This window comes from Equus quagga, chromosome 18 (assembly GCF_021613505.1).
Source record: "Equus quagga isolate Etosha38 chromosome 18, UCLA_HA_Equagga_1.0, whole genome shotgun sequence".
Taxonomy (NCBI): domain Eukaryota; kingdom Metazoa; phylum Chordata; class Mammalia; order Perissodactyla; family Equidae; genus Equus; species Equus quagga.
The window spans coordinates 2,523,024-2,550,077 of NC_060284.1; positions in this window are offsets into that span (position 1 = coordinate 2,523,024).

Below are 27,054 nucleotides of genomic sequence, written 5' to 3' on the forward strand. Positions count from 1 at the left end.
ACTATTCCATTCTCTACAATGCTTAAAGCTATTCTGTTTTAACACAAACTTTAATATTGAAAATTCCACAAGAAAAAATAATTATTATTACAAGTCTGAAATTCTGGAGCTCCTCACTCCTTTTTTTCCTCCACTGAAATAATTGTTTTGTAATGAAACTTTTGTTATAAATGAACAAAGAATGCATATAAATGAATAAGTAGCCCAAGCTTTCATAGGATTGTGACTAGTGGTATAAATGAGTCAAGATCTGTAAAGCACTCAGAAGTACACCTGACTCATAGAATGCATTATAAGATTTAGATAAATAACAAAATTAGCGGTGTGCTATAGAAGAGCAGGCTGTATTGCTGTCCCAGTTTACAGAGAAGGTAACAGGCAGCTTAGGGGACTCAGGTACCAGCCCAAATACTGAGAGGCCAGAACTCAAACTCGTGTCTGACTCCAAACCCACGTTCTTCCTCTGCACCGGGGCGTCCTCGGGGGCTGGGGGGAAGCAGCTGAAGGGCAGCACGGCTCTGCTCACAATGGCCCTGAACCTTCGTCTGGTCGGTCCACCAGAGAAGGAAAGTTCACCAGAGGAAGTCCTGAGGCCAAGTCAGATGTCAGTTACCGTGAGACCGGTCTGAAATTCGCCGAGATGGAGGAGACATGAAAGTCTGAGAGAAGACAGCAAGCAATTCGGGGGCTGGTGGAATAAAAAAGGGAGGAGATGAAAACAGAGAGTCTGGCGAGGCACCGGGCAGGGGACCACTCACGCCACCCGGGAGCCGAGGCCGTTCTGGGCCGGGCCTCCCTGCAGGGCATCCTTGATACCGTGTTCTTCATAAAGGCCGAGTGAAGGGACACTGACGGCGTCTGAGGTGCAGAAGAGGGGCTGTGCCTCATACCCCACAGCACAGCACCAGGAATGAAAGGAGGAGCGAAGGATCCCACCGCTTGGGTTTCAGAGAGAAATGCAAGCCCAGCACCTGAGACACACAGCATCGAGGCAAAGCAAGGGCATCGCTACTCGTTTACAGAGACGTGCCCTCTCCTACTTGTCTAAGTTTTCCAGATTTTCTAGGCACTACATACTCTCATTTTATCGTAGAAACACAAACAATAACTATTTTAATGGGACTCTATCAAAAAATGAACATTCTTTGTAGGCCACACACTCTAATGGGAACCCACACGGTATCAGCTGAGAGCTAAAAGAGGTCAAAGAGAGAAGGGGGAAAACATACAGAAACATCAAGATAAATAATAATAGGAATAAGGAGTCCATGGCATTTGAGTAAGGTGACTATATCTGTTACGTTCAGAACTTTCATTAGGAGACGGAGAGTACTAAATGGAATGACGAGGGAGAGGAGCGGCTAAATGAACACTTTGAATCAGTATTTATTGGAGAAGACAATGGGGAAATTCCTGTTCCAAGGACACATTTTATGGCAAAGCCGAGAACGGCCTTGACAGAGATTCTTCGGTCTCTGAGGAGAGAGGTATGGAGCAACTTGAGGGACTCTGTGCAGTAAATCATTGGGACCAGATGGTATTCATCCATGGGTTCTGAATGAGATAAAGTGGGAAATCATGAGTTCAGTGACAAGGATATATAATAGAGGCTTAAAAACAGCCAATATCCCTGAAGATCGTGAAGTCATTAATATGGTGTCACGTATGTGTGTGGTGTGTGTGTGTGTGTGTGTGCTCCTTGCATGTTCTGGGACCTTTGGGTGGGATGAAGGAGATTTTCTTTTTTTAAGTACCAAGAAAGATTCCTTGATGAAACAAAGAATAGAAGAGTTTTAGGTGGTGAAAAGAGCATCAAAAGATAAGAGACAGAATTTCAGAGATGTTTAATAACATTGAAGCAGTGATTTTCCGGGTTCTCTGGGAGATGCTGGGGCTATGCGCCTTCTGTCTAACTGGAAGGCTCACAGCCTCATGACTTTGCTTATTCTCGTGGTCCTGCTGCTGGCTTCGGATGAGACTGGTGATGTGTAGGGTCTTCAAACACTGCCAGGGGTGAAAGAAACATCTGGTAACTTTTTCTCCCTTGAAAAATCATAACATTTCAAGTTGTTTGGCAAAATTTGGGGGGCTGAAAAGCAGGGATAGACTTTCACCTCCATCTCACAGGAGCAAATTTCTAGACCCTAAGAATTATCTGGTAATGATAATGGCTAGAATTTGTTGAGTGCTTACTATGCATCAGGATCTTGCCCAGGTTTTACCTCTATCATCCATTTAATTCTCATAACAGTTAATAAGTGGTAGACCAGAATTTTAATCTTTGTAGTCCAATTCAAAGTTCATGCTTTTAGCCATTCCTCCATACTGTTCTCTATATGCATGTTTTATTTATAAAAGGGAATCAAAAGTTTTACAAAACAACCCTTGCCCTTGTTACGTGTAATCCTCTCCTGTTTCATTAAAAGAAGGATGGTCTCAAATCCCCAGATTGATTTCACAGCCACCAATGGGTCACAGCCTACAGTTTGTTTAGAGAAATAGGAGTAAATAAGTCAACGGCCACGTTCTCTTTGACTTAGAGGAATTCTAATGCTAAATGAAAGCTCTGGTATAAAATCTCAGTACACTGATAAAGGTGATCAGACCGCCTTTAAACTGGCTTGGACCATTTCACGATGCTTTTAACACGGGGGCAGGCACACATCTCCCATCACTCTTGTGTTTCTCCCTAAGTACGATGCTGAGTCACGTCCTCTAGCTGCTTTCTTGGGAGAGCCCCAACAGTTAAAAAGTTATTACTTATATTGATTAGAAATCTGACCACGGAAACAGTAGCCACTGATTCTAGTTCTACCACTTGGAGACACACAGGATAGCCAAGCAATTCCCCTACCCAGCATCCTTCAAACATTTGGAATGCATTCATGTTCCTCCTGGATGTTTTCCTCTTCGGAATAAACATTTCTAGATCTTTCAACCATGTATGAATACAGACAGAAAACTCAACCCAAGAGGCCAAGCAGGAGGCGGCTTCCTCAGCTTACACAGTAGAAGAGGCCAAGGATTGTTCTAGCTCTGGCATGGCTTGATCTGGGGCCGAGGTAATGTCGCCAGGTAGACCTATTCCTCTTAGCATCGCCTTTCTCCATGTTGGCTCCAGGCCCCCTTGTAACACAGCTGAAGCAGCCACAGACCTCATACCTTCTCATGAATAAAGTCCAGCAAATAAAGTGAGTTTCTTTCCCAGAAGTTTCAGCAAAACTTCTCTTCTATCTTATTGGCTCTGATTGGGCCATGTGCTCAATCTTCCGGCTATTACTGTGGCCAGTGGCCCTGATGCTTTGATTAGCCACGCTTAAGCCACATGCCTGCCATGGAGACATATGGACTGAGAGAGTAGAGGGGTGGTCTTCAATGGGGAGATTTTGGGGGTGGGGTATGGGTTAAATAGAGGCTGGCTGATAAAAAGACAATAGCTGTCCATTAGAAATGGTTGCTCACGTTTCACAGTTTCGACCCACTTCAACCAAGCAGCCTACCAAGGACCAAAATAAAACCGATCCCTCAGCCTTGGGATTTCTCCCGTGCTGCAGGGAGATGGGGTGGACTGGGCTAGATGCCACAGTTCTGTCTACCCACACACCAAGGGGATGCCCCAGTAGGAATCCCACTTATTGCTCAACTGTCACCACCTCTGTGTCGCTGTGTCCTTCGGGCAGAGCCACTCACTCCCTTCACAGAGCTCCTACTGGCACTTCTGCTCCACTGCAATGACTCATGTTGCCATCTTATGTTCCTCCTGACTATGAGTTCCTTGAAGACACGGATGTTTCAATACACTTCTGCATCCCTCGCACCCAGAACAACGCCTGACGAAGGAGGCAAATGAGGCCTGCTGCTGGAAGGAACCATCCTGAGATCGCAGAAGAGGACGCCCCACAGCAACCATGTGAGATCAACCTGGGCCTTCCCCAGTCTGTGTGGGTGTCAGGGTCCACACCCATAAAAATCACTGAAAACAACGTACCAGATTCCCTGACACCCGGGGCCCGGGTGGTGACAAAGAAAAGCTGAGCATGAGGCATAGGTGGTCCAGGAAGGTGGGGAACTATCAGACAGACTAGGAACTGCGGACGGTGATTACGGACTGAGACAGCTACATCACAAACAGGTCAGAAACGTTAGAGACTGCAGTCCCAGAGCTCAGTGGCTTACAGAGTTGGTAGGAAGGGAGTTAAGGACTCATCCTGTTGGCTCTGCTGCTTTCTAAACTGCCAGGGGTGCCGGGAAAGAGGAGAAGGGAGGGATGAGACTGGAGAAAACTGGCCTTGACCATGGCCAGTACCAGACCTGGTTTCCCACCCTCAGTTGAGGTGGGAAGAAGAGACTCATCAGTAGGTATCTACCTAGCACCCCACACGAGGTGCTAGGACCACGATGACGAGCGACACCAACGCAGCCCCGTCGCTGGCCTCACATGCTGTGGCCAGGGCTTCGAGGATTACTTTACCCTGCCTCGCATGTGTGAGACTGGGGCAACACTTACAAAATGCCTCACGCTCCTCAGATAAAAGAAGTTACATAAATGAAGACACTCAACTGAGAAAGTTGCTGTGTTTATTAATCTTTTAAAGCACTGATGTTAATAGCAGGATGCTGTGATGTCAATGTTACTCCCTTGCCTCAAATAGGGAGTCAAGCCAGAGAAGTACGAGGGAAAACAGAAGCTAACCCTCAACCAAGACCCGGCCCACAGCAACGTTACTACTGGTTACAATGTTACAACAACGTTACAACAACAGCTACTGTACAAGTTACTACATGCCCACTGGCCCCAGCCTCCTACAGGAGGCAAATCAGAACCGTGCCCCTTGCTGTGCGTCCTCTGACCCCTCACAGGCAGTGAGCAGGTTGCAGGCACCAGAGGTAGCAAAGAATGGTGCTGATGTTTCTTTCTGCCCCTTAAAGACAATCGTTATTCCTGGAATGACAATTTGTAAGCTCACCCTAATTACGACCAAATTGATTAAGAGATGCATAATCTAAGGATTAGCATTCAGGCAAATACTGCTTAACTTAGCCACCAAGGACTCAGGAGGAAACAGCTGTGTTGTTCAGGAAGCTGTCTGGAATAAAAGAGCGATTTTTGCCGGTAAAGTCCAGGCTTAGCAAATTATTTAGTGTCATCTTTCTTATTTGAACTCCCAAACTGGAAACTTCCTGGGATCAAATATTCTGAAGACACAGTTCCGGTGTCTAGGGAAGGGCACCCGCATTGCAGACTTCAGAGACAGTCTTGGGCCCCAGCCCTGCCTGGATCTCAGCCTCGGAGATCCCATCCGCAAAATAGGGATCATAATCCAGACCTCACAGGGCTGTCGTGAGGAAGCAACAGCAACATACATAATGTTCGCAGCTCAGCGCCTCGAATTAAGGGCTTTTCCATCAATGTTCGCTCCTTTCCCGCCTCCCCTTCTTTTCTAGTACTTTTTACAAACTTTTTAAAGCTGTGTTTTTTTAGCTACTAAACTGTTTAAGGTAAGTAAATGAACAAAGTATTCATTCTTTTTAGGAAAGGAAATTTTTTTCTTTTGTTATGTTCCATGACATATAAGTACCTTTACCAAAAGCCTAAGAATGATGCTGAGAAAAACCAAAAGCAAGGCGAATACTTGTGGGGGTTCCCCATGTAAGTTAAAAAGTCATTCTTCCACAGAAAGTCAATGAGGGAGCAAGGAGGAAGACGGGGAAACAAAAATTTGGTGTATCTACTACATAATAGACACTTTGTCAGCCTGTTAGATACATTGCCTCATTTAATAAACACAGAAAAGTCTTGGTACTTCTACAGACATCAAATCTCAGCTCTGCTCCTTACTAGCTGTGTGACCTTGACAAGTTACTTGAGTTTTCTGTGCCGCAGTTTCGACATTTGTAAAAGGAGGAAAATAATAGCACTTACCTCATAGAGTTGTTAGAATTAGATAAGTTAATACATGTAAAACTCTTGGCACAGTGCCTGGAACGTGTTAAGTATCCAATAAATGTTAGTTCTTGGCAACAATCATAGTGAGAATGAGAGTTGCAATAATAATACTTAAAAGTCCTTAACATCAAGGGTGACACATAGTAGATGCCAAATAAATGCTATTACTTAGATAATGAAAGTAAAACATCGCTTTAAAAAGTATTCTCTTTCACCAAGTTTATTGCGTATGGAAGCTGCCTCTCTGTCGGCAGAAACAGGTGAACATCCGCTCTGGCTTTATTTTATAGATGACCGAATCAGAAGACAACGGATTTCCTGCTCCGTTTACATCAATCTCTTCTGGAGCCCATGGCGAGTTGGACAAATGCTCTGACATCAGGCCACAGGCAGAACCCCCAGGTAGCAATTCCCCGGTGCCCTACAACACCAGGTGCACGCCTCCCTGCCCCCGGTGGGCTGGGATGGGGGTCTCCTCTGTGTTCCTCAGAGCTCCGTCCTCTCTGGGCCTCTCCTGTCTTCCCGGTCTTTACCTCCCGCTCCTCTGTGTGCACGCTGAGATTCCCAGAACACACGGCCGCTCACGCGCCCTCCCCAGGCCTCGTCTCAGCTTCACTAACTGCTTCGGCTTCTCTGTAGCCCAACTGATCGGTCTGAGCCCACAGGAGACGTTCAATATGTGTTTCCTGACTGAAGGAAGGACTTCGAACCGCAGAAGAGTCTGTGCGCCGCGGAAATCGCGTGCTGCCCAGACTTGGGCTCGCTGCAGAGCTTCCCTCTTGGGTCGTGTCCGCGCGTAGCTTCAATCAGAGAAGAAGGTGCGTCTCCCACTTTTCACGGTGTGACAGCGGAACAGTTCAGGTTACCACGTAAACACTCGCAAAAGCAGCCCAGCTCAGGCACGGACAAAGAGGAAGGAACAGAACGTCTAGATGCTTCGAATAACGTGGAACACGGAGGCTTGATCCAAAATGGACTTTTCCAAACTATTTTACAAGCAACCCATGCAGCAATCGAAGTGCTCAAACAGCCAGTGCTGTGGGGAACGCAAGAAATGTTAGATCTGTTCTTCGCCCTCAGAGGGCTTATGTGCAGTTGTGGAAGGAGGCACAGAGGCGTTCAGAGTATTTCAGCGAGCAACTGGTGACACCGAGAGAGCGCCACTGTAATCCTGAGAAACGAATTCGTCTGAGCCAGAATGCAAAAAGCTTGTAATAAAATGTGTGAGTTCTCAAAGTACAAAAATACCATAAAATTCACTTTAGCCAGGTTACTAACTTTTCCCCAAATTTATAATTTTATACATATTTCATGCAGGGTGTAGAATAACCCAGCTATGTTATACTATATCCTATATTCTTATGAATACTGTTAGAAAATATGTACTCACATGAACTACAAAGCTGTAACTCAACATTTCAACACCTAAGGCTTTAAAAAAATTATAGAATTTTAGAGCTGATGCTATTCGTTTCTGACCTCAAATAGAGCCAAACTCTTCTATTTCCTTTCCCAGAAAGTTAAGGAACACCTAAAACTCAAAAATATGATTAACCCAGTCTGTGGATTATCCAGCTTGCTTGCTTCCTAACGGAGAGCTGCCTCGCTTCTCGCCTTTGCACGGGAGGCACTTGGAAGTGATCTCAGCAGAGTTCTTGGCATGGGGTAAGCGCTCAGTAGCTATTACTGCTGCTGCTGCTAGTACTGTTACTCTCGTTACTATTACTACTGTGACTGCTGCTGCTGTTAGTACTGCGACTATTATTACTGCTGCCACCATTTGCTCATTGTTCTCTAGCACCCCTACCTCGCAGGGGACTGGCAACATGAATACATGGACGTGAAACCAAACACACCTGAATATGTGAACTTGGATGGAAAAACCTTACATCTTTACTTTCACTAACCTCTACCCCAAATTTACCATTTCCTCCCATTATAAATGTAGACAACAAGCCATAGTACCTGTGACTGTCATGAGTAGAAATCACAGATACTTTCCTGTCACTTTACAGTTGTTGCAGAAACATCATTTCTGCTCATCAGCACTTCTCACCACTGCAGCTCACTGTTTAATGCATTAATAAGGAAGCATATTACTACTACATCACAAATCTGGAATTTTTACTACTTTGATAGTTGCATATATAACATATAATTGACTTTCTTTGCAATCTTATGTATTTTGTTTGATTCATCTAAAAACATGATGCTGAGAAAGATTCAGTAGGCTTCAGCAGACTGCCAAAGGGTCCATGGCACAAAAAAGGCTCGGAACTCCTCCCACTTTTCACTCACAAACCTTCGCCCCAGCCACCCTCTCTGCCCGGAACTCCCTCCCTCCTTTTCCTATTGACTCAGATCTGCCCTCTTTGTGAAACCTTCCTCTCCCTCCCGCCACTCAAAACAAAGTGTTTACTGCACACACTTCCTGAGTTTGTCCCTCTCTTTCACTAGCTAAATGATCTTGGGCAAGCTATTGAACTTCTCAAACTCACCTTCCTCACTTGTGAAATGGAAATACTAGTAGCATATGGAATACTAAGAAGGGTGGCGAAGACTAAGCAAGATTATGCACATTAAATGCTTTGCGGAATGTCTAGAATGACATGCCATTCCTAAACTTTTTGGTTTCAGGACTTTTTTATTTTCTTAAAAATTTCTGAGAACCCCAAAGAGCTTCTGTTTACATGAGTTGTAGCTACAGATATTTATGATACTCAAAGTTAAAGCTGAGAACTTTTTAATGGTTCTTCATTAATTCATTTAAAAATAACAGTAATAAACTTTGTTACATGTTACATAAATTACATGTTAACATAAATGATACATTTTTATTGGAAAAAAGTATATTTTCCCAAAAGCCTGGTGAGAAGAGTGACACTGTTCTCCATCTACGTGCGCCTCTTCAAGTTCTGGCTTTAATGTCTGTTGCCGAATGTTGTTAGACTTCAGTTTACTAAGAAAACCTGGCCTCACATAGACATGTAGTTGGAAAAGAGAGGAATATTTTAATAGTCTTTCAGATAACTGTGGATATTTTTCTCTGATACTCCAACAATTTGACAAGTAGTAGTTGGGTTAGTTGAGATGTGGAATCTGAAAGGATATCGATCAACTTTTCATACTCTGCTGCCTTAAAATACACTGGTCCATCTTGCACTTTGAACAGATCTTTCACTCACAGATGGTTTTATAACACCATGCATTGGTCATTTGCAAAGCATGGGTTCACTGAGTTATGCAGGTCTCCAAAACACTGACATATTTCATTACATGGTATGAAAAAAACTCATTCGTTAGTAGCACCACAATCTCACTGGAAAGGTCTTTAGGTTTTGGGAAGCTGACAAGTTCACAGCGCCAGACACAAATCTTCCAAAATTCTAATTTTCACAGGAAAGTTCAAATTTTATCATTGGCAACACATACTGTCAGTTGTTTTTCCTTGAAGTGACAGGCTCACTTCATTCATTTTTGAGAAAATGTCTGCCAAACACCCATGTTTGTATAAATATAGTTTGCCTGCCAGTTGTTCTTTCAAGTAAAAATGGTGTTCCATGAAAAAATGTGGCTACTCACTCAGACAACGACAAGACAACCACGACGCTTTGATGTGCGTCAGAATTGCTTTATATGTCCTTCCCACCCGGTCACAGGTGTGTACTCAAGGGTCTAGATTTAATGAAGTTAATAATTTTTATTGCCTCATCAAGGCATTCTTAAGTAAATCGTGGTCGTTTTTCCGCAGCAGTGATGGCTACAATGATATACTGGTGGTAGATTTTGGTGCCACTGCTTTGACTCCTGTTAAGGCACCAACAGTTTTACCCACCATTGCTTTCACACCGTAGGTACAAATGCCAGCACGGTAAAAAAAAAAAAAAAGCAAATAATGTCTTAGTATTCTTACAAAAACCGTTTTGACCTTGTAGACCTCCTGAAAAAGCCTGGGGGATCCCAAGGAACCATCAATGGCACTTTGAGAACTGCTTATGACAGCACAGCAAGTGCTCTATAAATTCTAACTATTGTTGTCATTAGCTCCAGAGACTATATTTTTCTAACTAAAACTCTGGATTATAATACCTCACCCGATCTGCACATGAATAGGTGCAGCAATGGAGACTGTCCCCTCATATCATTTTGTTCTTTTTCCATTTTGCCTCATACTATAGTTAGATGTACACCTGGCATCCAGACATGAAGGTGCCAAGGACAGCGCTAAGATCTTACCTGAGCCGGCAGCCAACTGTGTGCAGTGTTCCACACAGAGCAGGTGCTTCACAAACACCTGTTAAACAAATGATGAATGGGCCATGAACCAGCTCAAATCAGTCCACTCCAGGCTCGTCAGCAACTCTGGTGGAAGGACAGAGGTTGAAGCGGTGGATGGTTAATTTTGCTTTTAAGGGAGGCATTTCGACCATAGTATTCTTGTTTAGAAAATTAAATTTGTATAATGATCAACCAAGGTTACCTTTTATGGGGAAACAACATTGCCTTTTTTCTTATTTAAAAAAATCACACATGTTAATTGTAGAAAATACAGACGAAAAAGGAAAGAAAAGAAACCACTGGGAATCCCACCATCTAGAAATAACCTTTATTGAAATTTTGGTGTCTGTCTCTCTTTTTCTTTTCTATGCAGATACATAATTTTTTTACCTCCTGTTTTGTTACCTCCTTTTTTCATCTAACACTATATAATGAACGTCTTTCTATATCATTACATATCCTTCTGTAATGTAATTTTCAATATGTGCATATCATATATTATTTGGATGTGCTTCAGAAATAATTAGTTAAGCGGGGTTTTGTTTGGATTTGGTTTTTTCCCCACATTATTCCTGTCCCATCTCATCATCAGCTGGAAAGACCATGTGTCAGAGGTAACACAGAATGAACTGTAAGTAAAACCAAAGGATCCACTGAGCGTGTTTACCTGTCATTGTCACAAGCGCCATGGCAATGAAGCACTCCCACAGTAGAAACAGTCCTGAAAACAAGAAAGAAATAAAAATTTACAACACTCACAAATAAGATATTTTAAGATGTATCTGGGAGAGAAACAAGCCTGGATCATGTAACCAAGATGAAAGAATTCCCTCTTGGGCAGCTGCACAGGAACAGCGCTCCTGATGGGCTGTGTGGTAAACAGTCCAAGACGGCCCATCGAAAAGTCAACTCAGGAGCTGCATGAAATGAATGGGCAGAAACATAAAGGCAAAAATAAGTAGGAGTTGAAGTATAAAGAACTCTATTACTGCATTGCTAAAGGGACATTAAGGTGGAGGTTAAGGGCATGCCATTCTAAATTCTGTTCCAGTTCTTTGAAAGATACGTCTCAATCCTGAACTTTCTCCTTAACTTCAAAGATAGCCAGTACAGTCAGTTGAACATAAAAAAAAACCAAACTAAGAAGGACACTACCAAAGAGAAAGTCAATAGGCAAGAGAGAGAGAGACTGTAAGTAAGAGGGAGAGAAAACGGAAATGGATGTCCCTAAAGAAAACTATACCATCTGTACATCCATAGCCACATATAGTATGTGTCTCTCTCTAAATATATATATATATATTCTAATTTACATAATAAATCACGAGTCTGAGAACAGTAAGTACTTTCTGATCGTTAGTAAGGTTAAAGAGGTCATTTCTTTACTCAACATGGTTCAGCGGCTTTAAGATTCAGAGAGTTCTATTTTCTCAGCTCTTTCAATAGAGTACTGAGAAAATTCCACCTCCCTCGGACCAGCCTTCTACATCTTTAATTTACATTCCCTCCGCCGTTTTGCCTCCAAGATCATTCATCCAACTAAATCTGTCCACTCCACCCGAGCCGAGCTCTCTACAAATCCATGAGCACATCTTGCCGAACTTTGCTTCTGAGCACTTGCCCCTTTTTATGCCCTTCTTTCTACCATTAGTTCCTTCAACCCAGATCAAAATGAACCTGCTTTCTTCCCCTAAATGTTACCTAAATAATCCCACTCATTTTGATCATTCACCTATCTGTCATTTTTAAGAACACAGCTTATTCATACTATCATTGACATATTGCTCCCAAATTGTTTTACTAGGCCCTTCTTTATTCCTCAACGGGATTGGAAGTTTCTTGAGGGCAAGCACCACGGCTTCGAGTTTTTTTGTTTCAAGAAAATGGAAGATAGAAGAAACAAAGAAGGAGGGAGGAAGAAAGAAAAAGGGGAAATGGAGAAGGGATGAGAACAGAAAGCAGAGAAATGGAAGATGAATCTATGAGATTCTATTTTCTAACACATACAATGAAAACAATGACATAGAGTCACTTTGTGAAAGTCATATTGACATGAATAAGTCTAATTCTAACAAGCACTCAATTTAAGATTGCAGTCCAATGCCTTCCCACGCCTGCTCTGTGCTGTATTTTTTCTAATTGTACCTTTTCTAATTGCTTTTCTAATAAGCAATTTTAAATCTAATGACCACTCTATTTAAAGTTGCAACCCACCCCATCTTCCTTACCCTGCCTCACTTTTTTTTATACACTTACCGCCTTTTAACGTATGAAATAATTTGCTTACTTATTACGTATATTTATCATTGTCTCCCCATCCCTCCTTGACTCCAGGGAAGCTCCCCGATGGCAGGGGTCTCGTCTGTGTTATTCCCTGATGTAAGGCTAGCCCCTGAAGCAGCATCTGACACCAGTAGGTACTCAGTAAACTGCACAAACAGAGCTCTCTCAAGTGTCATATACAGACTCTGGAATTTTCACAAATAGCCACAATAGAGTCACGGTGATCAAGGGAAAAATTGCCTCCTCATTAATGCTGCCCACCAACATTATCAATCACCTAAAAGATGGCTGATTTAGACCCCAACTGGATTAAACACCGTGATAATTGATGTATGGAGAGTCAAGCAGAGCTGTTGGAGGACATGGCAAGTGTGGACTTCACCACAGGCCGCGGGAGGGTTGGGGGGGGGGGAGGCCGGCTAGGTGTTAACCAAACGAAATGGTGATAAGGGGTGACAGGTCGCCAATCTGGCTCAGAGACCTTGACTCCACCCTCCCCAATGGCAGTGGAAGCCACAGAGCGCCTATAAAAGGGGACTGCTGTCCCCGGAAAGATTTCCAGGCGAGTCTCGGATTCCCCTTCAGCCGCTGCCTCGGCGCAGGCTCCGCCTCCAGCCCCTTGTGGTCCCTGCCCACACCCTTGTGCCTCTTTGATTCGTGAGCAAACTGTCCCTGCTCCCTTTGGCTCCACCGCACTCTCTTGCTTGTCCAGGGGAGAGATTTATGCCCCTTTCAGAAGACATGGCTTCAGACAGCTGCCTTCAGAAAAAGTCTGGAAAACATAGTCTTGCCGCAACCTCAGTGACTCCTCTCAGTACCCAGAGCAGAGGAGTCAGCAAATAGGGGTTCAAATACTGGGTCTACCACCGCCTAGCCGACTGACCTGAGAAAAACGTGACTCTCTGAACCTAAGGTTCCAATGCTTCACAATAGGCAGAGGCCCTTCTCAAGGTCACTGTGCACACAGGCCCCACTTCCCCTTCTCTAGAGCCAGACGAATTTAACCTGAGCTTTAAAATGTTGGCTCTGCGTCCTACACACTAGCTCGGTCTCAAAAAGTTAGCAATATTCACACAACGTGTTGACCAGTCCCAAAGCAAGTATCTCCATTACACTGGAAACCCCGGGCTTTGGAGTCAGACGGGCCTGAATCAGTCATGCAGCCGCTTCCCAAGCTCTTCCCGTGACCTTGGTTGAGTTCCTTTCTCTCATCTATAAAACAAGTACGTAATAAATATTCACACACCTGTTGTAAGGATTAAAACAGATAATGTATGTAAAGAGCTTGGCAAAGCTTGATATACTCTGGGTGCTTCAGGGCTACCAGCTCTTATTGTTAATATTAGCTCTAGATAGGGTCTACTCCATTTTCCACCGGGATGGGAGCACCGGGATGGGGGATACCTGGGCCGTTTTCCTTGAAGGCTACGTCTGGGTCTTTATTTCCCCGGTAACACACTATATAGTAGGGGCTCGATTTCTGTTGTGTGAGTAAATGAATGAAGGTATGAATGAATGAACAACATAAGGATAGAGGAACACTAAAAAGGGAGCCTGGAGTCCTAGGTGCTTGACCTCTAACACTGATTAAATAACTGAGGACCCGTGGATATTAGATTGCTTCTGGGTCCTTTTGCACTTCTAAGTTCGAAAGGTCCCTTTAGGCTCTGACACTGTTTGATTTTGACACAATTTGAAAAGCCCCAAAATAGACATGTGAAAAGAAAAAGAAACTCTTAATCTGTCTCCGAGACCTGTTGCTATGGACTGAATTGAGTGCCCCCAGATCTGTATGTTGAAGCTTTAATGCCCTATGTGACTGTATTGGAGATGGAGCTTTTAGGAGCTAATCAAGGTTACCTTAGGTCAAAGGGTGGTGCCCTAATCTGATAAGGTTAGTGTCCTTTTAAGAAGAGACACCAGAGAGCTTACCGTTTCTGCCATGTGAGCACACAGGGAGAAGGCTGCCGTCTGCAAGCCAAGAAGAGAGCTTTACCAAAAATGGAATCCACCAGCACCTTGATCTGGGACTTCCAGCCTCCAGAACTGAGAGAAAATAAATTTCTGTTGTTTAAACCACCTAGTCTGTGGTATTTTGTTATTGCAGCCTAAGCTAAGACACCTGCTATATGCCATAGCCATGAGAACTATCCAACACTACATTCAGAGTTCTCCAAGAATATCATTTTTAATCTCCACGCTGCCCTCTATCCCAAACCTCTGTAAATTTTATATCCAGCTGCTCCTTAAATGAAATGACTGTATCCCAACAGCAAATTGATAACACTGGGTTGAATTTATAAACACTTTAGTACTATGCTTCAGAATGTTAATTATCAGTTTGAAAAGTTGGTATCCTTTATTCTCTTGTTTGCTTGACATTTATTGAGCAAATTTCACGTTTGTTAATAAATTAGTCAATGCAGAATCCCTAGGATATTAAAGTAAATTTTCTCACTAATTTATCCTCACAAGTTGAGTCTGTCATAGCTGAAAGAAAGGGAAATTCTCCTTCATTTGATGAAGGAAAAACAACGGCTTTTGACAAACTCTAAAAACAGCTAAGGTAGGGCATGGTTTTCTGGAGGAAAAGAAATTCCTGAGTAAACAGGTCTCAGCTGGAAGGTATTTGTGCCTCCTACTTGTACACTGCTCAGTATGGTAGCTACCAGCCACATGTGGCCATAGAGCCCTGGAAATGTGGCTAGTTCAAACTGAGCTGTGCGTAAGTAAAATGTCTTGTTAATAATTATTATATTCATTATATGTTAAAATAATATTTTGGATATATAAGGATAAATAGTATATTATTATGATTAATTTTGCCTTTTTTTTTACTTTTTAAATGTGGCTACAAGAAAATTTAAATTTACATATGTGGGTGGCATTATATTTCTAATGGACAGCACTGTTCTAATTAATCCCTTGTCACATCTGAAAATCCAGTTATTTAAAGCAAAGAATAAGGGAGGGACTAAATATGAGCGACAGATAAGTTTGATTTGGTTCACACAATTAAAACAAGTTTTAATTAATTGGCAATATTTAAACCTTGACAGATTTCAAATCAAAAGGCAGACTTCTGGCTTCTTTTGAAAAGTTGCAAGACTTAGAAACACTGAACCTACGTTCTCACAGGGCAAAAAGTGGCCAACATTGTTTAGCAGCTTCTCTCTTTGAACGAAGCGCGAGCTCCGCATTTCATCCTGCTACCTAACTGGCCTGTTCCACCTTCTCTGCCTGGTCCCTGTAAGCATCAGAATTTTGATGTTTGGCTATGGAGAAATGTCCAAACATGGAATGGAGCGGAGGTGAAAGCATATATAGGTCTCAGTTTGAATTCCAACTCATCCATTTAAATGGCCATTTGACTTTGGATGAGTTACTCGAATTCTCCGAAACTCTATTTCCTCATCAGGAAAATGGGAATAATAATAACTATATTGTGGAAATTAGTAACAATGAAACAAAGTAAAGTATATTCGGGTGTTACATCACAGTAGTTACTTAACAAGTTATATTATTATTTCTCTCCTTTGGCTGACAGTATTAATTTGGGAACTGGGGCTATGGGTAATAGAGGCGTAGCTAGATCCTACATGGTCGTCACAGTGCCTGTGATGCACAGAGGTACGGGTGCTCGCTCCGGGAGGGCAAAGATCTTGGGAAAGAGATCTTCCAGCGTTTTTCTTAGGCACCACACTATGGTTAAAGTACTGTTATTAACTGGAGTGGCATTTTTTAATGTTAATTGGAAATGAAGACTTCAGATGTTTGACATCTATGCAAGCTTTTCAAGTCCAACTGAACCCCAATAATGGCAGATTTTGATCTCAAACGGCGCGGTGTTGCAGCTCTGTTTTACATCGCCTGCAGCTCATGCAAATTGCAGAAGCCAAACTTTTCACACCTATAGATATTACGATTCAGTGCAGCCAAGAGTTAAGGATAAAAACACAAAACACAAAATGAAAAGGATTCAAAAAATGAGAGAGCAAAGATCGATGAAAAAAATTTCCTATATTACAGGAGCTGGGCACAAACCAGAATGGTTTGTTCTGTAGACTTGGCCCTCTGGGCGTAAAATTTGTATCTCATTCGAGGACCAGTTTATTCAAGAGTAGCCACTGACTGGACTCGAGTGCCTCCCTTCACGTCCTCTCCCAGCCCCTCCTGACTGCCTGCAATTACCTGTGACAAATGACTGTCAGTGTATTGCCTGCTGCACCTCTCTGGATGTTTCCGTGGCTCACAGATAAGCGATCTGGCGTCTCCTGTACAGCCTCCCCAGCGCTCAATCGGGGCATGGAGGGGCTCCTCCCAGTGTTCCACTGTCCCCTGCAAGCTGGCCACCCAAAGTAAGAATCCTCCTAGAACACACAAATAAAGTCCCTTTGGACGCCACATTTAGCTATTAACAACAAACTGACAGATAAATTAAAACTAGAAGAAAATGTAAGTGAATAGCTGTCTCAGACTGAGAAGGATTATCCGAAGTAACGGAAGAAATCCCAAAGACACAGGTCAAAAGATTTAACGATGCAAATAAACTTAAAAAGAAAAAAAGCTTAAATAATAATCTGGAAAAAATAAATCAATAAACTGGAAAAACTATCTGTTACAAATATGAAAAAGAACAATTATCTTTAATATGTGATAAGCCCATAGATATTGCTTTAAAAAAAACCTCTAAAGATCTAATAGAAAAACGGATAGAGGAGATGAACAATTCATAGAACCAAGGTTAAGGAACGGCTAATAAAGTATTGTAAATTTAAATCTCACCAATAACTCAATAATTTGAGTTAAAATAAGAAGAAAAAATTTTTTTCACCCTTCAAATGAATCAAGATTTGTTTAAATGTTAATACTCGCTTTGGGACAGGATATGGTAAAATGAACAAACTCACACACCGCTACATTAGCACCTTTCTGGAAAGCAAAAGCCTTCACAAATTTCCAACACTTTTCAACTTTTTTGTAAGACCAGAATTAAAAATTAAAGGATAAAAAGAAGAAACAATCCTAATAACAAAACCAATACATATTTCCTTAAGTAAGTGCTTTGAATATATACATATTTTTAAAGTTGTAAATCTAACTATTCTTTCAAAGAGATCTAACCTTCCCTTTAAAGCAGAGATTCTCAAAGTGTGGTCGCTGGACCATCAGCATCATCTGGAAACGTGTTAGAATTGCAAATTCTCATGCTCACCCACATTTGCTGACCCAGAAACTCTGAGGGTGGGACCAGCGATTTGTGTGTTAACAAGCCCCCAGGTGACTGTGATGCATGCTACAGTCTGGGACCCACCGCTCGGAAGTTACAGGAAATACAATGGATGGAAGAATGTACGAACTCCACGAGAGAGTCATCAGACAAATACAGAGTGTGGGAAATTCTGTGTGACCAGTTTCCATGTTCTTCAACAAATAAATGGAATGAAGAAAACAAAAAAGGAGGGGAAAGTATTAAAAGTTAAAAGAGACGTAAGAGACATAACCAAATCAATGTGTGGACCTTATCTGAATCCTATTTCAATCAAACCAACTGTAAACAGAGGTTTTGAGACAATTAGGAAAAGTCGAACACAATATTAGGAATTACTATTTGCTTTTTTGTGTGTGAACGTTGTAATATGGTTATGATTTTTAAACAGCCCTTAAAAAGTCCCTGTCAGAGATTTTTTTAAACTGTTTTAAAAAGTAAATAAAATATGGCAAAATGTTAACAATTATAAAACCTAGGTGACTAAAAATAGGAGTTTGTTATACTATTCTTTCTACTTTTTTGTTCTTTGAAATTTTTCATAGTAAAAACAAAAACTTCACAACTTTATCCAGCAATTTGCATTTTAAAAATTTAAAGGAAATATTCAGTCTCAGAAAAAAATTATATACATAGATTCATTCCAGCATTATTTACACAACAAACTGTTAGAACCAACCTTGATGTCCAAAAATAGGAAAAAGGTATAATAAATTTCAAGACTCTTATTTAATAGAATATGATGCGGCTGTTAGAAATGTTATGTTTAAAAAAAACAAGGTACAAAAGGCATACAGTATAATCCTTATTTTGTAAAATGTAAATAGATGCCTAGAAAAGTCTAGAAGGAACTGTATCAAAATGTCAAAGGTAGTTGTCTCTGAATATTGAAGTTATGGATCGTATGTATTTTCTTCTTTGTAACTTTCCATGTTTTCTAAATTATCTATAATGCAAATGCACTATTTCATAATATGAAAAGATTTTTAATAAAAGCAGAAGTATTTTTGTCATAACACTTACAAAAAATAAAGTACTCTAGGGGCTGGCCTGGTGGTGTAGTGGTGAAGTTCACGTGCTCTGCTTGGGCGAGGTTCACGGTTCAGATCCTGGGCTCAAACCTACACCACTCAACAAGCCATGCTGTGGTGCCAACCATACACGAAATAGAGGAAGATTGGCACAGGTGTTAGCTCAAGGCCACTCTTCCTCACAAAAAAATAAAAATAAAAAGTAAAAAAATTTCTCTACAAAAAAATTAAGATTTCCTTTTTATTAAAAGCCTAAGAATCATCTTAGGAATGAACTATCACTTGATGAGAGAGAAAGTGGAGTTACACCCACCTGGTGGAGCACGTATCATTTGTACTATTCATTTGATGGTAATTATATCCATCTTAGAGTGTTATGTTTGTCTATGTACGTCCTCATTCTATAATATTCATTGAGTGACTATTCACAAACACTTACCAAAACAGGCAAAAATCCCTATCTTCATGAAGCTTACATTCTAATGAAGGGAAACAGATAATAAAGAAATAAACTTTACAATATTTACGGCATGTCAAATAGGAAGTGCTATGGAGAAATAAGGCAGGGAAGTTGAGGGTAAGGGACAGGATTAGACGGGGTCATGAGCAAAGGCCTAGCTGAGAAGTGACATGTAAGGAAGCCCTGAAGAGGGGAGGGGCAGCCGGGCCATGTCTGGGGGAAAAGGATGCCAGGCTGAGGACACAGCAAGTGCGAACATCCTAAGCAGAAACATGCCCGGGGTACTCAGTTTGTCCCCCTGACTTGACTCGATTTCTCTGAATCACATCCTGCACCTGCTTCTTTTGCTACAACCCCCATCACACTGCCTATAGGAGCTCTCAGAAAACAGTTATTAGTGATGATGATGCAAGGACTGAGGATGATTAGAATCCACGATCTCTTCCTTAAAAATAATCTATCATTTTGTCTCTCATTGCATTTCAAAGAAGAACTTTTTCTCATAAGATCTGTTCAGAGTCGGGAATGCTTCAGGAGGTGGAAAGGTTTGCTCTCCAGAGATACCCAGACAGACTGAACCAGAGCGGGCAGCAACGCTCCACGGGAGGGACAAGTGTCAGCCGGGCTACCGGACAAGGTGACCCATTATACTCCCTTCCATAGCCAACGTTCACAAAATTACTGAGTAGTGAACGAGACCCAAACCCTTACTTTTCTGAATTAATAACCTTGTCAGCATCCTAGTACTTGCTATAAACCTAGTGGATTGGCAAATAGCCAATGCTGGTTAAAAAACAAGATAAACCTCCTCTTCAAAAGTGAACCATTGATAAAGTCATGATGGGCATGTACCAGAGCACATGCCGCTCAACTCCGTAAGAGAATATCTTACCATATTTGAATCTCCAGAACCCGCCACATGCATCCTAAGTATTGACTGAAATACACATCTTCTCTAGGATTTCCTCAGCTCTGAGCCTGGCATTTAGTAGTTACTCAATTATTTTGTTCATAGAAAAGTGAGTAAAGCATAATCACCAATGACAATCACCAATTGAAAACATATTTACAATTAATTTGTTTCTTTTTTTCACATTAAACATCAGCCTGAGGCAATGGCACTGATCTCAAGTTGAATATTGCCCGTAGTGAAATTGTGAAAAGGAAGACCAAGACTTATTTGCCAAGAAAATTTCATTCATGTTTTTTATTTTCAAAGGTATTTGTTCCCAGTAAGCATCCCCATTGGTTGAACTACAGATCTTTTAAGTAAGGAAGAAAAATCACAAGATTTTCATGGAACAGTTTCTGCAAACAAAACATAGGACTGACCACAGATGAAAGATTACTGTTCTCCACGGACGCACTTGTTAGATGAAACGAAGTTGCAGGAACAAACGGATCCCCAAAATTCAGGGGATTTTTAAGGAAAGTTTATCCTTTCACATAACAGCCCAGGGAAGGCATTCAGTCAGAGGAAGCTGGCTCCACACAGGCTTTCAAGGATCCAGGCTGGTGACCGTTCTACTGTTGCAACACACAACTTTCAAGGCCGCTGTCAGCATCGCCCCTCCAGTCAGCGGGAGGGGAGGGCGTGAGGGGCATGAGGGAAGGTGTATGGGCCAGATTTGAAAGTGGTACACATCGCCCCCCTCAGAGTCCGCATCACATGACCACACCCAACTGCAAGAGAAGCCAGAAAATACGGTCGGTCGGGCTCTGGACCCAGGAAGCGGAGGAGACTGGATTTAGGTCAACTGCGGGTGATCTCTGCCATGATGAAATTGTAAATGAAATTGTAATTCTCTAAATATGCCCCCCACCACCGAATATCTGCCAGTGTCCATAGCCTCTGGTTAACTTTGCATCCTGGACGGACCCTTACAGGACGCACCCTGTCATAGTCCACAATTTATGAGTAGATTATATTCCAAAGTTCACTCATGAGTTTACTAGAATATATTTTCTGATAGAAGTATAATAAGAGGCTAACCCACAACTTCTTACGGATCCTGTGTAGACAAACACTTTAAGAGGTGTTTGGGGCGCAGTGTACAAGAATGAAGTTTCCTCCCCTACTCTTGGGGAAAAGGAACAGCTTGATGGTATGAAGCACGTTTTTATTGAACTCTCCTCACCTTGTTACTGTCCATTCCTCAGGTGCCTGTCACCTTCAGATGACACCAAAATCCCACTCAAGCCTGTCCTAGTGCCCATTTCCCAATCATTGCTGTCACCAATGCTGCTGTTCTTATCTGGAGGTTAAAGCAGTGGCTTTAAGTATCTCTTGTAGTATCAGATACGCTTGTAATAATAATCAACATTTTCTGAATATTTCCTGTAGACCAGAACCGCGTTCTCTGAACTTTATTTTCTTTGTTTATAAAATGGAGATAATACTTATCTCATGAAGTTATTGTAAGGATGAAACAAAATGATGCCCACAGAGCGCCTTGCACCCTGCCTGACACCAGTAAATTGATTCAATAACTGTCGGCTCTGATTTTCCTAATGGGTTTGTTATTTCTCAGTGAAAGGGCGAAGGTGTGAAGAGCTCATTATCTCTCGGCTCTGGCCCCCTCTCCCCCAGCCACTTCCCACCCCTCCATAAAGGAAACAAGAGTCGCTCTTTCAGAATGTTGACAGTGGTTCTCGATGCTAATGCGCCTGAAGTGCTTGTTAAAAATGTAAAACTCCCCATTCAGTCCTTCTGAGGTAAGCTGCTGCCACATTGAACAACACCAGGGGGCACCATTCACGTTGTGTTGCATATAAATGGTGCTTCCTGCAGTTTTGCAAATTTGTAGTTCTGAAGTTGAAGCCCAGGAAATTGTATTTTTAACAAATACCCAGGTGACACAGACAATCCTCGAGAGTCTTTGAGACTGTTCTAGATGGCTGTTAAGGGTGTGGGGACCTGAGAAAGGACATGTCCCACAGGCTAGTTCAGGATCTAAAGGTGGCTGCGATTGACCACCGACAAAATAACATCTCTTAAAGGCATCTACGGCGACCTGATCACGGCTTTGCTGTTCAGAACTCTTCTCAGGAGCCAAATTCAGTAGAACAAGACTTTTCCCTGTAATTTCCTCCCAAAAGCTTCACAAGGCTCCTCAGCCTTATCTCATTAATCCTCAGGACAGATCCGTGAGGCAGGTGGCAGACGGCGGACTTCTCATTACGGGTAGCTTGAGGCCTGAGCGGGGTTCCTGGCCCCAGAAGACCAGCGCAGTACCCGGATGGTCTTCTGCAATCTCCCCAGTCTTGTCTATAGGACTCTGAGCTCCCGCTTTCTGCTGGGGAAATCTTCACCAGCTCCCACTGAGAGAGTTCCATTCATTTGCCCATTCCATTCATTCACAGATACTTACGAGCTACTACTTCATAGGCCTCATGCTTTTTGGAAGTAGGTGGGTGTGGAATTATAAATGCACAAGTAAACAACTATGTTCTGAGTAAGTCACTGTGGGACCATAAGAAAGGAAAGACACATTAATTGAACACTAATTACTAAATGTGAGGTATTGGGCTGGTATCTTTACTTTAGATTACTTCTTTTATTCCTTGCAATAATGTAGAGCAGTAATAACATATCATTTTTACAATATTTTTTAATTTTAAATTTTTACAGTTTTACAATAACTGGTCACAAATCTGTAGTTAGTACATATTACAGCCAGACTTTGAACTGAGATTTGTCTGATTCCAAAATCCATGCTTTCTCCATAGCCCCTGGGCTTAAGGAGCATGCAACCCAACAATGCAGACAAGTGCACAAATGGCTCTTGTGTAACGATAACCGTGATCGTTGTTAACATTTATTGAGCACTTGGCTAACTTAGTATGTTCCAGGCATGAAACCAAGCTCTTCATACAGATTCTTTCATGTGATCTTCACACCAACTCTATGAGGGAGGTGCTATTAATTAGCCCCAATTACAGATGAAAAAAACCCTGAGACTTAGAGAGGTTAAATAACTTGCCTGCAGGAGAGGAAACTTGAAGGACACCGCTGCTGTCACAAGAAGGAGTTGGCTTGTTCTACAAGGTCCCCAGAAGTAAATACAAGACCAAAGGTCAGAAGCTTCAGAGAGACAGACTCTGGTCCAAAATGAAGGTCTGACTGACAGAGCCGTCCCGCGCTGCCTCTGGAGGGAGCGGATTCCCCTCCCCAGAGTGTACTCAGCTAACGGCCACTCTGAAGACACGTTACAAAATGGATATTATGATGTCAAGAATGTTCTCCTGTTTGCTGCCCCGCCACACCCCACTCCCACTTCAACTTCCACACATTCTTCAGATTTCAACCTAAATATCACTTCTGCAGAGACGTCTTTCTAGACCCTCCCCGCCGAGAGCCTCCGCGGTCCATCATCTCAGCTCCCTGAGCGCCTCCTTCAGAGCACTTACACCTGTGAGTGAAGGACGAACCGCGTGATTAACTACAGGACGGAGGGCTTCCAGCGCAGAGACTGTGCGAGTCCTGTTCCTGGATCTTCACCCACCTGGGACCTACCAGTGTCTGGCTCATGTTAGATGCTCAATAAATATTTGTTCACTGAATGAATGAATGACTGGAGATGGGCGGTTGGACCAGATGTGGATTCTCAGGACTGACCCAGCTGAAGAGGACATTAATTCCCCCGCTAAGCTACATTTCAGAGCTCCCCGTGTTCTTGGGGCCTCTCACACACCTGTTAAAACACCCCCCTCACACACCCTCCCTCACACTCTACCTTTCCTTTGTTTGCAGCTCAGTGTCAACACCTCATCCACGCTGATCCATCCTTGTGTTGGAAACCACGCGGCAAGGACTAGCATTCATTTCCATCACCGTTGGCTTCTCTGCACCAATTCATTTCCTGTTCATCCACAGTCTTTGGCCTGCCTATCTCCCTTGTCCATCTGTTTGGACAGCAATGTGCCTGCTTGTGGGTGGTTGGATTCTTGGCGTGGGATAGGACCTCCGAACAATGCAAGAGGCTCACACAGGCAGCTGCACCGCAGAGTCAGAGAAGTCTACCCTGTGGGGAGGGTCTGCTCCCGAAAAGTCAGGGTGATGCACCCCCTTTATGCTGATTATACCTGCAGAAATGTGGATGCCCAAGCCAGAGGAGAGCAAACTCTTAAAAGGAAAATAAAATGTTTGTTCATTGGACAAACATAGCTGACAGCCCACTCTGGGCTGGGCATGGTGGGTGAACGCGAGGAATACACCACCTGCCAAACCGAGGGAGAGCAACGTGCTGAGTGTGGCCTCTGTGGGAAGTCACAGAAGCGCAGAGAAGGGATGGGAGTGCTCGACAGGCCAGGAGAGTCCCCAGGAAAATTCAGAATCAACACCCAGCCCACAGTGCCAGGGGTTTTCTGTGCGTTGTGTTATATTAGGCTGCAGAGGAGGGAAACCAACTGCAGCAGAGACGGAGCAGCTAAAGCCGGGACCCGAGGCGCAGCCAGGAGGATGCACGGGACGGCGCAGGTGCTGTGCCAAGGGCAGGCGGCCTCTTCCCTTAAGATAAAAATGAACACCTTCATCCCGTTATTGACGATAAAAGAAGCGAGGCAACGTGAGGCCAGAGGCAAGGGGAAGCATGCTCTGAGCAGGTCAGACCCCTTCCAAGAAGTGTCGATGCTCATTTACATTCCCAGATGAACACACACACACGAACACACACACACACACACACACACACAAGGCAAAGCAACGTTGTCTGCCATGGGGCAATGCTTCATGCAATTCTACGAAGTGAATGAGCCAATGATTATGGCATGTATGATTTTGGCAAAAATATTTATGATTTCAATGGCCTTTTTAAATGAGCCAGGGAACTTTGGAATGTGAATCCTCTGTGTGAAAACACACTGTCCTTTTAAAATGACTACGACAGCAGGGCCCTATGAATTCCAAAACCGATTTAACCTTCCTAAGTGGGAGAAGCGAGTGTGATAAGGAGGGAAATGGAAATGGGAATGAAGAAAGTGATAAGTAAAAAATCATAAAGGAGAGGGGAAAGAAAGAATTTTATAGTGAAGACTAGAAAAACAGACACTGGAGTAAAGAGAAAATCAAGTCCTCGCCTCCTGAAGCTTTGATTTTTCAAAGGGAGACAGGCAACAATGATAACAAACAAGTGAATTAATAAAAGAATCCTGTAATTTTCAGAGAATGATGAAAGAGGGGCGTGGGGAGGAAGCCCCAGGCAGACAGTGAGAGAATCCCGACCTGCAGAGGTGACACTGGAGCTGAGACCTGAGTGATGAGGACAGAGCCACGCAAATGTCTAGGGGAAGAGCAGAACAGGTGGAGAACAGTAAGTGTAAAGGCCCTGGGGCAGGAAAAAGCTTCTTCTGTTCAGAAAAGAGCAAGGCTGCATGGCTGGGACCTGGTGAGCCGGGGAGTGGGTGAGAGACCAGGTTGGAGAGAGGCCGCAGGGCCACGTCCCTCGGTGCTGGGCAGGCCAAGGCGAGAAGCCTGCGTTTTATCACTAGGAAAATGAAGTAAGGCAGTGATGTGATATGATATGCGTTTTTCAAAGAGCTGCTGTCTATCCTGTGAAAAATAAACTCTAGCAAAGCAAGAGTGGAAACAAAGATCTCTGAGACCTGCCCTGCCCCAGTGCAGGTGGCAGAGGTGGTGAGAACTGGTCAGCTTAGATTACACTGTGAAGAATATGTTGTGTATCCTTAACCACCACCCCAAATTTTTCACTTATTACACGTATTTTGTGCTCTTCATTATGCTTTTACTTCTCTGCCTTATCTCGTCAGACTGCGGTAATCGTAACTTCTTTACGGAGTTCTATGGAGAACATTAATTCATTTAGTAAACGTTGGTGGTCACCTATTTCATTCCAGGTGCCACAGTCATCCTTTTTTTTAAAGAATGTTTGTTTTACTTCATCTCTGTTTCTTTTCTTGCCACATATATTTTATTTACACACACACACAATTTGCTTTACTTTCTATGTCTAGAAGATTCCTTTGAACAGCTTTCTCTCCCTCCCATTTTGAATATGCTCTCTTGGCTCCTTTCAGCCTCTTTTCAGATGATCCTTATTTTACACAGTAGTTCTTAGGTAGACAAGAATTACAAAGCGCTTTTCCACAAAATGTCCAATTTAACACAACAGTCCTGTAAAGTAGGCCATGTAGATATTACTAATGCCTCTTTACAGATGAGCAAAGTGATGCTCAGAGAGGTTAAACGATTCACCCAAGGTCCCAGAGCCGCTTAGAGGATAAACTGAAGTAGACCCAAGGCTCCTGGATTCCTGAGTTGATCCTTTGGCCCACACAGCCGTGTAGCCTGTCTTCCCCTCGGATCCCACCCACGCTGTGCCCCAGGACAGCAGGGGCCAAGGCACAGTTGATGATGGGTGACTGTGATGGCAAGGACAACAGTGCTCTGTATTCGATGCACGGATTCATCTGTTTGTGCCAGAATGTACCTCAGACTTCTCCTATGTCGATTTTACCGAAAAAGAGAAGTTAGTCAGAAAAGACTAGGTCTCAATTTTTTGCATCTGGACAGCTTAGTTATGATTCAATTCAAGAAATATTTTATTGAGTACCTACATGTGCCATAAATATTTATTGGAAGAATGAATAATTCTACACAGTATTATATAAATGTAAGCCACTGTTCTCACAAGCTAGCTGGAGAGATAAGAGAAAAAATAAGAGTAAAGGTCACAAGATACTGTGTAATAAGGGAAGCGTCTGGCACAGGGATTAAGCTGACACTATGCATTGACCTTTTCTTTTTGAGGAAGATTGGCTCTGAGCT